Genomic DNA, 13,825 nt, shown 5'->3' with positions numbered 1-13,825 from the left:
GATAGGAGTTATAACATCATCATGGTAGAGAAGAGCATTATTATTGCTAGCAACTATATTTGTGAACATGTTGTCTTTATTCTTACTAGAAAAAGAATTATCAATTATCAAATCACTAATGGGTAAAGGACTTGCAATCCTATCATCCCCAAGCTTAGAGCTTTCCATATCATCATTTTCAGAGTTGGTACCAAAAAGATTTTCAAGATCATAAGTAGCATTATCATCATCTTCCCAATCACAATAAGTAACATGCATATCATAATCAAAATCATCTTCAATAGTACCTATGGACTTATCATCAAGATAATAATGAATGCAATCAAGCTCACCATCCTCCATAAATTTATGTCCATTAGGATAAAAGTTGATGCGAGGAATATGCTCAGGCGAGGTTGATACCCATTCTTTTACCTTCTTGTTCCTCTTCCTTCTGTTCTTTTTCTTCTTCTTCACCTTAGGAGGGAGTGGTTGGAGAGGAAGCATCTCCACATAGTCTGGTTTATCATTAGATACAATAGGGGAAACTTGGGAGAAACTCTCCTTTTTGTTAGTGGAAACATAAGAGACATTTTTATGCTTTGGTAAAGTTCCCTCCTTTCTAATCATACTTATGTAATCATTTTCATGGCAATTAACAACACAATAGAGATGGCATTTTTGCAAAGTGTTGTTTATTCCTAAGGCATTATCATCTAGCCAAGAAGTTTTTTTTTCTGATAACTCTTGAGAATTAAAAAATAACATAAGTTCATCATAAAGATCAGAAGTGATCATGTTATCACACAACTGGTTAACAGTTATGTGTTGAAAGTACATGCATTGAAAGTTAAGGTGACCCTCTATACCACAAAGTTCACAAGTAAAAAGATAAAAGTCACACCATTCTCTAGGAATTTCATTTAAATCTCTAACCCAAGTGATTGTTCTTTCATGCTTATGTTGCTTACAATACTTCTCTTCTTCAATCATAGGCCTTTCACAAGGTCTATCCACTCCACAAAAATTAACATGCTTATATAAAACTTTATTTTCAGGAATTGGATCATGCATGTTGCAACTATCATTAACAATTTCATTTTCTTTGCAAATCTCTTTAAAAGGTTCATGATGCTTGATCCAATTCTCCTTAGGCATATTAAGATGTGAAGCAAAAGATTTGAGGAAATCAACAAGGAGTTGAGAATCAAGCCCAAACTTAGCAGTAAACTTATTAAAGCTTGCAGTTTCAACAAAGGGCTTAATGCAATCATACTCATAATTTATACCTGACTCTTTACCTTTGTCGATCTCCCAATCTTCACTATCGCGTTGAATTCTTTCAAAGAGTTCCCATTTAGCATTAACCCGTTCATTTGTGAAAGAACCCATAGAGGAAGCATCGAGCAAGTCTTTATCCTGTCGAGAGAGCCTCGCATAGGAATTGGTAATAATCATATCTTTGGGGAGCCTATGGTTAGGACATTTTAGCATTAAAGTTTTCAGTCTCCCCCAAGCTTGAACTATGCTCTCTCCACTATGAGTATAGAAATTATAAACATAATTCCTATTCTCATGGACTTCATGAAGAGGATAAAACTTGGAGTAAAAAAGAGACTGGATCTCTTCCCAATCCTGTAGGTGAGAATCACCTAGTAGCCTATACCATTCCAATGCTTTTCCTTTCAGTGACAAGGCAAATAATTTCCTCATGACTCCATCTCTTGTCAAACCTGAAATGTTAAACAAATCACAAAGATCTGTAAGTTTCAACAAATAAATACTAGGATTGACTGTTCCATCTCCTGCATAACAATCATTCCTAATTATTTCAATTATCCCAAGTGGTATTTCAAATGGGATACATTCAGTAGGGGGAGGAGACTTCTCTACGACGGGTGTGGTAAAGCGGCCTTCCCCAAGCAGCGAACTAAGAGTGCAGTTTTCCATAAACCTAACTAGTGAAAATAAAAACAAGAAACGAAAAGATTTAATTGCAAGATCTAAAGATATACCTTCAAGCACTCACCTCCCCGGCAACAGCGCCAGAAATAGCTTGATGTCTACGCACGCTTCTATTCTTGTAAACTATGTTGGGCCTCCAAGCACAGAGGTTTGTAGGACAGCAGCAATTTCCCTCAAGTGGATGTCCTAAGGTTTATCGAACTCAGTGAAGTAGAGGTTGAAGATGGTCTCTCTCAAGCGACCCTGCAATTAAGAAACAAGAAGTCTCTTTTGTCCCCAACACACCTAATACAATGGTAAAATGTATAGGTGCACTAGTTCAGCGGAAAGATGGTAAAATATGGGTGATAGGTGTGGCAAAGCAAGGTAATATAAGTATGTAATAATAAATTACATAGGTAGAAAGTGACAAAAGTGAGCACAAACGGTGTAACAATGGTGAGAAACAAGGCCTAGGCTTCATACTTTCACTAGTGGCAACTACCAACAAAATTAACATAGTGTAATCACATGATATTTCCACTAAAACATGCAATGGATATGTACTCGGAGGTCAGTCCTTTGAGATCAAGGGAGGACGAGAATTATGTAGGGCTTCAAAGGCACACATCAGAGTGCGTAGTTCTCATCTATGGATTTCCAATGTCACGGCAGCCATCCAAGGAGAGTACCACAATCACCGCAACATATCTCAAGGATAGTTAAAGACAAGCACCAAGAGACTCTTAGTCTTCAATCAATTCACAAAAGATGAAATCACTCATGAAAATATTCTTCTAATCCATGTCCAATAGACCGCTGTCACCATGGTCTCGGAGATTATACTAGATAAGATCAAGTGAGTACATCAATCCAATACATAGAAGAAGGGGAAACATCATGGGATCACCCTAGATTAACATAGCCTATGATCACAATCAAGATTACATCATGGGAGAGAGAATTAACCACATAGCTACTATAGAAGACCTCAGCCCCAAGGAGGAACTACTTCCGCTTCATGGAGGGAGGAAGCAACGTCGATGGAGATGAATCCGGGGACACTTCCCCGTCCCGGCAGGGTGCTGGCACAGGAATTCTGGTTCCCCGAAACTTGTTGGTGATGGCGGCGGAGATCAGAATTTGTTCTTGAGAAAATGGTTCTGGAATCATGGTTTCCTCCACAGGGATAAAAATAGGTCCAAAGGGGGGCACCAGGGGAGGTCCCACTCGCCCAGGCGGCCTGGTGGCGCGACCTCCCCCTAGGCTGTGCCTGGTGGCCGCTTGGGTGGGGGTGGTGGTCCCCCTCTCGCTTTCCTTTGGGCGTCAACTACTAGGAAAAGGGCTATAGATGATATAGACACTAATGGCGCACCAGAAAAGTAGTGCGCCACTACTATATAGCAGTGGCGCACAATGTGTAGGTGTGACATTAGTGTGATGGACACTAATGGCGCACCACACACTCGGTGCACCGCTACTATAATATTTTTTTTTGCAAAAGTACTAATGGCGCACCGGGGCAGAGTGCGCCATTACTAGTTTAACTAGTAATGGCGCACCACTCACCCAGTGCGCCACTACTATAATTTTTTTGGCAAAACTACTAATGGCGTACCACCAGCTGGTGCGCCATTAGTAACAAGGGTTACTAATGGCGCATTTGTAGGTGGAGCGCCACTACTATAATTTTTTTTGCAAAACTACTAATGACGCACCACCTGGGGATGCACCATTGCTATACAAAAAGAAGAGATTACTAATGGCGCACCCCCTGGGGATGCGCCATTGCTATTACATGGAAACTACCACCCTCCCCCCAACCGGTCGGCTAGGGTTTCCTCCCGCCGCCGACCGCCGCCCGCCGCCCGCCGCCCGCCGACTGCCGCGTCTCTCGCCCCCACCCCGCCAGATCCTCCAGCTTGTCCGTCCACCTTGCCGGAGGCCGAGATAAGCGCCTCCATCTCCGAATTCCCCACTCCCACCACCCTCTTCCTCCCATCCCTCGCGAGCGCGGGCGCGATGGGCGGCAGCTTCAACACCCCCACCCCCACCGCCTCCGTCAAGGTACCCGCCCCTCTCCCCTTGTTCCTCCGCTCCTCCCCGCCCCGTGCTTGGTTTTGGTTGAGTTCGTCCGCTGCCCTGCCCGATTCGTCTGCCCCGCTCACACGATCTGTGTTGTCTTGTTTCGAACCACGCAGATCCTCAACATGAACTGGTTCAAGAAGGAGGCCAACGCCAATGACGAGGTGACCCTCCCCCCTTCCGCGCGCGCGCGTACCCTGTCTCCCGCCTTCAAAGCCGACGAGTCCCTGTTATCGAATTCTGACGGTACTTGTTGTACGATCTGTTCCTGTTTAGGTTAGCATGACGCTGAACATCTCCGCCGACCTTTCGTCGCTCTTCACGTGGAACACGAAACAAGTATTGTCCTCTGCTGGCGCCCTGCCCCTCTATTTTCCCTAAATGTTCACTGTTTCATAGCATTCTCCTGGAACCAAATGGAGGTGGGAGGTGATGCCTGTTGTAGAAAGTATGATGTTTGGTTCAGATGGAAGCTTCTCGGTTATTTTGTTAGTTTGTTAGCACGTTCCATGACTTTGTTCGATTCGAAACTGGCACCGTATATTGGTTGATGAATGTAGCAAATGATGTAGTTTAATGTTGATATTATTTCCACCCATAGCTACCACAAGATACATTGGATAAACTAAATTTAGGGATGCATTGTTCGGTATGGAGGTTAATGACTGAATCACAAATGTGACCAAGATCTCAGATTCAAAGATATGCAAAATCCTGTTCATTAAGATGCATGAATGTTCTATTCGAATGATTGAAACTTCGTAATAAGATGGATGTGTGCATCAATCGATGCAGACACTGGGGAGATCATCTTTTTGAGTAAATAAATAAATTAAGATACACTCATGTTCAAGTTTTAGAAGTTTAAAGTCACAATCTTTTCTAACTGTCCAAAGGAGAGGAAGAGGGAACAAAATTTACTGCTGTTGATCTGCAACCAATCATAAATTGCTTTAGGAGGAATAATCTGCAGACGGAATTCTTTTCTATTGGACCAAACCAATGTGAGTCTCGCGCATTATGAGTCTAAACTTTCCTCATTATGTAGGGATAATTCGACCAAGTTAACTTTGTTATCCCCAGCAATATTTTGATTGCAAATTGTGCAGTCTTAGATTTGGTCACCTCAATCCACGAGCACTGGTTTTGTGCTCGCTGTGTTAACACAACACAGCCAGGAGGTGAAGGAGTTATAGTTATGCAGATTGGAGCTTACTTGTTAGTATCTATGTACGTATCACCATGTTGAACTTTTTAACTTACACATATTAGTTATCAAGTTTCCACTTTTTAACTTACAGAAATCAGTTATCAAGTTTACTCTTAAGCATGCTTTAGTACACATCCTGGACTGTCAGAATTAATGTTATTCATGTTGGTTCTTAATGCATAGGTATGATGGTTCCGTTGGTTCGGCTTCACAAGCAATGGTGGTTGTTGATCAGTTTGCATGGCACTTCAACCGGAGAACACATTAACTTGTGGTGTAGACCCATGGCCTTACAGTGTACTGTATAACCTGACATGCTGCTTAATTTTACTGTTGTATTGTGACCAGTAGGTATGTAGTGAAATAACTAAGATTCTGTTAAATGTAGTTGAATTCAATCATATAACCTTTGAAATAACTAAGATTACTAATCAACTTGCTGTATATCACGTGCAGCACCCGTTTTTATTTGTTCGAGAGAGATTATCCACATCCTGAAAGAGAGAGAGAGAGAGTTTGTCCATGGTCCAATGCGTAGCAGGGGATACTGCAGAAAGGCAACGTACTAGGACTTTACATACTGCTGCGACGCTTGCACGCGGGGCCGCTGGAGGTCAAAAAACAATATTTTAGTGAGTTAGAGCGCTGTGTAGATCCGGTGGACGGTGGTGGCAATGTGTAGATGTACATACACATCCTCGGCTCAAGCATATCGCTGCCTCGTCCGTCCTGATCACTTGTTCAGGTATGCCACAAATGAGGCTCCTTCAGTTCTCTACCAGTTTATCAGTAGAGGCTCCTTAGGTACTAAAGGTGTACATTCGCTTGCTTATCCAGCAGCCAGACCAATTTTGATCCTGGCCTTCCATCAGCACCAGGCATAGCGGCACAGGTACCCAGTGGGATTTTTAACCCTTTCATTTGCTTAGCTCCCGAGTAGAATTTATAGGTTTGACTGAATTGCGGAGAGGAATGGCGATTCATTGCTGGTGCAGAGTCAGGAGTGCTTGGAGAAGGTTGCCAAGACGGTCTCCTTCCTCGCGCAGCCTGAAGGCTCATTCCTGCTGTTGCTCACAGGTAATTCAGTTCTGATGCATCTGTTCTAATACTTTTATGGAATTATATATAGGGGATGCTGATTGTGTGCGTTTACTAGTTAGATTTTGTTTGCAATCAAGGGTGAACACTATGATCGTAGTATTATCTCCATGACTGGAAAGTTTGTGCCTATACCATTGCTTCTTTCCTTGAGGCTTAAACATTTGGTATCACATCTCATTAGAGTGAGCGTGTGACCTATGTAGCTAGGATTACTTTGCATTCAGTGCAACATGGGCAGCTTATATTTATAATTTGGAACCAAACATCATGTGCTTATTCTTGTATGTGAATGTTCTCTTGAAAATCTTAGCTGTATTCTTTGGAGCTTATGTGTATATATATCTCTGTGTGTGTGTGTGTGTAGTTGTCACTAGTTGACAATTTAAGTATCTTGATACCTCGTAAATTTTGTAACAAACATTGCTGGTGTTGTTTTGTTAGAAGTCAATATGTACCAAAATTTGTAATTCTGAATCATCTGTTTTCCTTCTCTAACGCTTTTGATTCATGCTTCTTTTGCCAGGGGAAGTTCAAAAGGACCACGCGCTGGAGCTCCTAAACGCGCGCCCCTTCTACTTCGTTTATTTATGTGGCGTGAAGACATAAAGCAAACCTTTGGAGCCATAGTTGTCTTTTTTGTCATCTAAAATAATAATGGTAACATATTAATACAAACAAAATAATATTCCAGCTCAAAAAATTGTATGTGAATAATGAATCGATGCTATGGAACTATATTTGTTATGGAGCTATGTATGTATGGATGCTATGGAACTATATGTATATATGGATGCTACAGAATTTTGGATGTATGGATGCTATGGAGTTTTGATATATGGATCATGAAATTTGTTATGCAACTTTGCATATATGTTATGTGTTGTGGATCAGTAAAACTATTGGGCACATATTATGTATTATATATTTGATATATATGTTATGTGTTGTTGAATTTGTGGTTTTGAAACAAAACATATATATGCTAGAATACCAGATACTAATGGAGCAACATGGGCTATACTAATGGCACACCTGGGAGGCATACTAATGGCGCACCTGGGAGGCATACTAATGGCGCACCTGGGAGGCATACTAATGGTGGACGTGGGAGGCATACTAATGGCTCACCTGAGAGGCGTACTAATGGAGCATCTGGGAGGCATTCTAATGGCGCACCTGAGAGGCATACTAATGGCGCAACTGGGAGGCATACTAATGGCGCACCATGAGCTATACTAATGGCGCACTGCCTGGTGCGCCATTAGTAAAAAATTCTAATGGCGTGATGCTAGTGGCCCACCTATAGTGCGCCATTAGTAGCCAAAATAGGTGCGCCACTAGGAGGCCTTTTCCTAGTAGTGGTCTGGAGTTTTCTGGAATGATGATTTTTTATATATTTTCCGTGGAATTTTTCAGCCACTGTAAATATGGGTAAAAACCTGCAATTCACACACATGAGCACACATAAACTGGCACTGGGTGCACTGAGTTAGTAGGTTAGTCCAAATATGTTGAAAATGGTATGAAAGTGTACAAAACACATAGCAATATGACCCAAAACTTGCATGGAGCAAGCAGAAATTATAAATACGTTTGGGACGTATCAGTCGCCACAATCGATCTGGTCGCTCGTGACTCCAGTGTTGGGTGAGACCTGCGGCGGCTCGTCAGGCATCATCTCCACAAATTGCGACTATCAAGCCCGCCTAGCTCCACTACAAGAAATATGCTCATACATGACGTTTTTAAGACGTCGTTGATGAATTTGTCATAAATCTATGACGATTTCATTCGAGATTGTCGTAAACCGTTTGAGGGGATCAAATCTACATATAAATTACGACGGTGTGAGTCAAAAACGTCGTAACCGCAAAAAATGGGATCCCAAGACTTTTACGACGATTATAAAAATGTCGTAACATGTTCTAACTATGTTGACATGTCACTCGTGGGTCCATTCTATGTCACGCGCCAAACCCGCCTAGTTTGTGAAGCAACCTACTATTCTGTCATTCCAAAAATTCTCGAAAAAATCTCATAAATACTTTGGATCATATATTCCTCAAATATGTGAAAACCCTTCCTTCCATAGTTCTAAAATAATTCAGCAATATTCATTGTCCTATTCTGTTCAGAATAGCACTTTGTGAAGGAAGTGCTATTTCGATTTTTTTGATTGCCCTCAAAATTGTTAGGTACTCTTTCCTATCCAAGTCATTGCATCATGAAAACTTTCGTAATCATTTGCCTAGTAAATATTTCTCAGCAAATTTCCAAAGTTTGCGTTCAGCTGATAGCTTTGTGAAGGAAGTACTAGCTAGGAATATCCTAATGATTTGAATTTTTTCCACATCTTCTATATGTCAAAACCATAGCTCTCCGCAAAATTTCAGCCACATGTAACAATCCATGTGAGCTCAGCATCCAATCTTTGTTTCTAGTAATATTTTCAGTTTTCTGAAGAAACTACATGTTATATTGCTTTATAGTTGATGAAAATTTACAACGGAATAAAAAATACCATATAACATAACTCCACCAAATTTTAGCTCATTTAATTCGGCTAGTTTCCGTCAATATTTTTCCTAATATTTTGTTCAGTAGAGAGCATTGTGGAGGAAGTACAATTTTTGTTTATCTAAAATTTATGAAATTATTACAGTACCTTAATGTGCCCAAGTTATCATCCTCCTCCATATTTCAGCTCAATCCAATCATGTATGTGAGCCTAGTTTCAATTACCATTTTCTGTTTGGAGTAACACATTGTGAAGGAAGTATCACTTTGGCATGTCCAAATGGTATAAATTTTTTACAGTACCTTCATATGCCTAAATTAGCATCATACACCAAATTTCAGCTCAATACATTCATTCATTTGATCCCAGCTTCAATATCCATATTTTTGCACAGTGTGGTACTTTGCAAAGCAAGTGTCACCTAGGTTCATCCATTTGAGCTAAAAAATTTCCAAGAGAGTGTCCTTAGTAGATGATCATCCTCATCCAAAATTTTGGCCCATTGTCTATGTGCATTTCCCGCACCGCTAATCAAACACTTGGCTGCTAATTCATGTTTGAGCTCAGTTTGGTCTCCTCATGAGATTCTTCTATTGTATTCTTCTTCCTAACACCTACCGAGGGATTTTCCAACCTACCAGACATGCCTATTCCACCCCGAGCGTGTGGCAACACAACGGTCAGGCGGTGACCACATGGCTGGCATGCAAGTTTACGCACTCTGGAGTTGGGGCCCTCGACCACCTTTCAAACCTCAACGTCAAGACACCACACCATGTATTTATGATTAAATATATTATTATGTAACTATGAATGATTTTTGAGGAAAATAAAGATCAAACTATAATGCAGCTGCAGTTCAAATTTGACCCGCTTCCAACTGATTCGATGAAAATTTGTCTTTTTCACGAGAGGTGGATAAAAGCTTTTAGCATCCAACCATTTTTTAAATTATAAATTAAACGTGTCCTAGTATTTTATATCATTTGAATAATCTATGCAATGAATGTGGCCACAAGATTGGTCATTTTGCTTGAAAACCATGAATCTTCACACATGATAGCCCATTTCTGAGAACACTTTTTAAAATAATTGTCGTGTTACAAGTTTCTTATTTTTCCTGGTAAATTTGTCACATATAATGACACAATGCAAATGTTTTCCATTTTTTTGATTTTGTTTTGAATTTTTCATGACCATTTCAAAATGCGGTCAAAATAGCGGGGATGACCGTTTCTACCTAGCAGTTGAATCTTGGAAATATTTTGGTGTTTCTCTCATTAAATAGATACTTGTGTATCTAGAAATTATTTTTGCGAAAAATAAAGAGCAAACTATAATGTAGACGCAGTTCAAATTTGACCCGCTTCCAACTAATTCAACAAAAAATTAACTTTTTCACGAAAGGTCGATAAAAGCCTTTAACACCCAACAATTTGGTCAATTGTACATTAAATATGTCCTAATATGTTAGAAAAATTATTTGGTAAAATTTTGCAATAAATATATGGTAGGTCCTTCACAAAAAAACTCATTTTGGGTACTCAAAAAATGGCAAATGAATTTTCCGTTCAAAGAAAATGAAAACTTCCTTAATCAACATTGTTTGTCATTCCAATACACACCCTTATGCATACTATTATAGCATTTCAACAAACTATGTCATGAATGTGGCCATAAGATTGATCATTTGGCTTCGAAGCCATTAATCTTCACACATGATACCCCATTTATAATAACACTTTTTAAAAATAGTTGTCGTATTACAAGTGTATTATTTTTCCTCGTAACTTTGTCACATATAATGACACAATGCAAAGGTTTTCCATTTTTTGATTTTGTTTTGAATTTTTCATGGCCATTTCAAAATACGGTCAAAACGGCGGGTATGACCGTTCGTAGATAGGGCTTGATTTTTGTAAATATTTTGGAGTATATATGAAGAAATATATATTTTTGTATCTAGAAATGTTTTTTGAAAAAAAATAGCAAACTATGAGGCATCTGCAATTCAAATTTGACCTGCTTCCCGTTGAATCGGGTGAAAGTTTTCTTTTTCACGAGAGGTGGATAAAAGCTTTTGACATCCAACCATTTTATCAATTATATATTAAATATGTACTAATATTTTACAAAATTGATGGAGTCCAATTTCGCGACAAATATTTGGTAGGTTCTTCACGAAAAACCCTTTTTGTCACTCGGAAAATGGTTAGAAATAGTTAGAAAGATGAGAAATGCATACAAATTGGTGCTCATCCATAAAATGTGGTCTAAATCTAGTGAAAATTTGTGTGATGCCCTTTTGCAAAATAATTTTGATAGATATTTCACAAAATTCCTTTATTTTTAGTTCCTGAAAACTATTTTAAATCATTGTTTTTTCGAACCAATCAGAACTCTTCCCACGGATTGATGACATGGCGCCCATCCATCCATCCATCTACCTTACCATCTCACATCCATCCATCGATGTATCTATAGAAAAAAATTAAAAAAAAAACCCCACCCGCAACCCAAACCCTAGCTCAAACGCCTCCCCCCATCGCACCCTCATCCCCATCTCCTCGCCGCCGCCACCTCCTCCCCGTCCCCGCCCCCTGCCGATCCAGTCCTCTCCCCGCCGCTCCCACCCATCGCCGACCTCGTCGTCCTCCTCACCCACTGCCGCCGACCTCGTTCCTCCCTTCCCTCAAGATCTCTCCCTTCCCTCAAGATCTCTCCCTACCTCGACCTCCCCTGCGAAGACGCCTCCATGCTCGATGGACAACCCCTCCATCGCGGCCGACGGCGGGGTGCCGTGCATGTGTGTTTTGGGAAAGGAGGGGGGTTTGTCCTCCTCTGAACCCAAATTTAGATCCCCAAACCCATCAGCGATGGCTCGCGGCGGCCGCTCCGAGAAGAGCGGCGGTGGGTGCGGGCGGTGCTGCCTGGGATTCCTGCTCAAGCTCCTCGCCTTCCTGCAGGCCTTCGCCGCCCTCTCCGTCTTCCTCTACGCCGCCTCCATCCTCTCCGACTTCATCCTCTCCCCATGGGCGCGCCACCATGAGCTCCACATCCACCACCTCCTCCCAGACCTCTGGTATGTCTTCCATGTCCCTCACTCCCTCGCTTCACTTCCCTTCCCACCTGCATCTGTACGCAGTGCTGATTCAACTTTTTGGGGACTCGCAGGTTTGCCTGCGCCGTCATGCCGCCGGCCTCCTCTACTGCGCCATCTTCCTCACGGGCTACGTCGCCGCCGAGGTCAGCAGAGGGTGCTGCGTCTGCTTCGTAAGAACCACCACATCCCACACCCATTTACTTCCTCTCGGTGCACGAGAGCATTTCTGACGATGGCCTTGACATCGCGTACGAGCGGCCGTATAGGAGGATCTCTGACAGAGGCTGCCCGACAGCCATCAACGACGTGGAGAGAAAGCAAGACCTAGTCGGCTCGTCGGAGATGCTTGTTCATGTCCGTGGTCTACTTCATCCCATTTGCGTGCGTGAATTTGATGAGCGTTCTAATTTTTTTGTCCTGAATCTATGCATAAGAGTAGGCTCGTTCTTATATATCAATTACTTTGTCTTGCAGCACGGAGGTCAGATCTGCCGGAGGGATTTAGGTAACTAGAGAATTTTTGAAACTGTTGAGTCCCCCATCTGTTGGATCCAAAGGGTCTTTTGTCAGAACTTGGTGAAAAATCTTCAGAAGAACGGTGTGCTCACTCTTCAGGCTCTGGTAAAACTTCGTAAATGGTCAATTGGTTGGTAGTATATTGCAGTAGGACATCCCGTGTATCAATCTACTACATGTTAGATTTAGTCGCTTAATGGAGAACAACATATTCCATGCTCACATGTGTTGACAGATTATTAGTTGCAAACATCACCAATCTTGCTCACACCTGTGTGTTTGATCTGATCTGTACTGTATTGTGTAGATCCGTTCGAATTCTGCCAGATCCTATGACTTATGTCCATGCATGTAACTGCTTAATGCGACCGCGAGCATTCATCTACTACATTATCGAATGTATTAGGGGAACGACATACATGCGATCCTTTTCTGCTAGACTGTTTGAAATGGTGATTTAGATTTGTATGATTTGTCAGAATTGACGTTGTTCTGTGCATAGTCAGTATGTATGCAGTTACGATTTATTCATATTCGTCAATGCAGAGGGAATGCCCAAACCAACAGTTCTTATCCTAATAAATGTTTGAGTGGGAACAACTATGTTTTTTAGTTATATTTGCTAATTACAGAAGCTGGATCCCTTTTTAAGAAAAAGTTATATAATGTGCACACTGTTTATCTGCTGCCCAATTGTGATCTTCATTCCCTTTCCGTTGGTGACCAGAGATTTTCCTTGCAAGAGGACTCGAAGAGGACGCCTTCATATCCTGCCAGTTCTGCTTCTTGTGTGTGCGAGGATTCTCAGCTGCAACTGACAACAATATCAACCAACCCTATCCACCGCTGGAGCACCTTTCTTACATCTGATAGCAGATGTAAGCTCAAGCCCTTGCCTTGACAGAATATACATATTGTTTATTTTCCTTTTGCGGCACATATGTCATCTCATCACCTAGTTATGTTAATTGGCTGTTAGCATTCTTACAATATGGCACTGGAAGATTGTGTAAATTGGTCTGTCAATCATGTACTATGAAGTGTAAACTGAAACTGACATATCAAGGATACTTAGTCTATAATAATGTAATATGATAAACCAAAATGTCACATACACTTTGACAATGACTATGACTATACAATGCGTTTATAAACAAGTTTTGCTCTACTATGACACATACACTTTGAAGCTTCAACGTATTAAGAATGTATTTATAAACCTGTAGGTATCAGGTCTTTGGATAGTCGACATTGTAGACAAGTTTTTTCTCTACTATAACACATATGTTCTGAATGATTAATTGACCGATAGGTGGACTGAAATCTGCTACATTGCTATTGTAGAAGAGACGCTAGTTCTTAGATTATA

General features: G+C 41.1%; 1 long non-coding RNA gene across 1 annotated transcript; it reads left to right on the top strand.

Moving 5' to 3' along the window:
• The first annotated feature begins 6,208 nt into the window (after positions 1-6,208).
• On the top strand, positions 6,209-7,104 carry LOC123413085. Its single transcript, XR_006613673.1, has 2 exons — positions 6,209-6,295; positions 6,849-7,104. It is a non-coding gene; the product is annotated as an uncharacterized LOC123413085 (long non-coding RNA).
• Positions 7,105-13,825: the final 6,721 nt, after the last annotated feature.

The sequence above is a fragment of the Hordeum vulgare genome, chromosome 7H, assembly GCF_904849725.1.
Source record: "Hordeum vulgare subsp. vulgare chromosome 7H, MorexV3_pseudomolecules_assembly, whole genome shotgun sequence".
NCBI lineage: Eukaryota > Viridiplantae > Streptophyta > Magnoliopsida > Poales > Poaceae > Hordeum > Hordeum vulgare.
Note: the sequence above shows the minus strand (reverse complement) of the source record. Positions and strands in the feature narration are given on the sequence as shown.